Source organism: Penaeus monodon, chromosome 15 (assembly GCF_015228065.2).
Source record: "Penaeus monodon isolate SGIC_2016 chromosome 15, NSTDA_Pmon_1, whole genome shotgun sequence".
NCBI classification, from domain to species: domain Eukaryota; kingdom Metazoa; phylum Arthropoda; class Malacostraca; order Decapoda; family Penaeidae; genus Penaeus; species Penaeus monodon.
This window is the reverse complement of record NC_051400.1, coordinates 11,397,942-11,398,465: the sequence shown is the minus strand read 5'-3', so window position 1 is coordinate 11,398,465 and position 524 is coordinate 11,397,942. Positions and strand designations below refer to the sequence as shown.

Below are 524 nucleotides of genomic sequence, written 5' to 3'. Positions count from 1 at the left end.
GATCTCGCTGGACAAGAGAGAGAAAGATCCCAAACAATGGTGTCACTGGATCTGCCTCTTCGACGATGGGAGACAAACCTCTTGAACTGCGAGAGGTTCCAGGTCTCTCGGGAAAGAGGGAGGACAAAGGGTTCCAGGTTTAGAGGTGAAAGGAATGAAAGAGGGGACGAGGCCGTGTCTCTCAAGTTCACAGTCTTCACAGAGCAGATGCAGCAACACACACACTCTCGTAGCTTTGGAGAACAATCTTTCAAGGTGGAATCTATAGAAGACGCCTTGTAATAAAGTGGGTCTTGGGTTGGAGACGACAATTTATGAGCTTTTGAATCGAGTCTTACAAAGAGGAGAGTGAGAGGATACAGGAAGGGTATTCGTGCATAGACGCATTTGATCCCCAGTGAGTTCAAGGGGCCTCAGAGGTGTACCGCCGACATCTCGAGACCTCCTTCGAAAAACGGACCACTGTTTATACCTGTTCCCACAGTGTTATTAGATTTGGGTTGTTACAGTTTTACTTAACTATC

The 524-nt window shown here is 47.3% G+C and overlaps 1 protein-coding gene across 1 annotated transcript in view; it reads right to left on the bottom strand.

The window, feature by feature from the left end:
* LOC119581742 (potassium channel subfamily T member 2-like) overlaps nt 1-524 on the bottom strand; it is a gene marked incomplete at its 5' end in the record, with an annotated part of 131,052 nt that overhangs the window by 93,906 nt on the left and 36,622 nt on the right.